The sequence below is a fragment of the Anoplolepis gracilipes genome, chromosome 12 (genome assembly GCF_047496725.1).
Source record: "Anoplolepis gracilipes chromosome 12, ASM4749672v1, whole genome shotgun sequence".
Lineage (NCBI taxonomy): Eukaryota > Metazoa > Arthropoda > Insecta > Hymenoptera > Formicidae > Anoplolepis > Anoplolepis gracilipes.
In genome coordinates this window covers 7,946,624-7,947,055 of record NC_132981.1, presented here as the reverse complement: position 1 = coordinate 7,947,055, position 432 = coordinate 7,946,624, and positions in this window count along the sequence as shown.

Sequence of the window (432 nt, the reverse complement as noted above, 5' to 3'; positions counted from 1 at the left end):
TTGACAAATAGCAATATTTTTTATTTTTCTCAATTTATTCTTTTAATAATTATAAATTTGGATAAAATGAAAAATATATTTTGTCAGCATTCTATCAAATAACAATAAAATTAGCAATTTATTTTAGAGCAATTTAAGAATTAAATAAATAAGAATTTATTATTATTTTTCATATTTATTTGTATTAAAAAATTTATTAAGTTTACATTGTGTATATGTGGGTTTTTGTATGGATTTATGATACATATATGATGCATATATTCATACAAATCCATATATATATATATATATATATATATATATACATATATGCACATATCCATATATATATATATATATATATATATATGTAATTCTATATATACATATATATATATATATATATATATATAATAGAATTATATTTTTTAGTGATAATGTGAACATTGAACA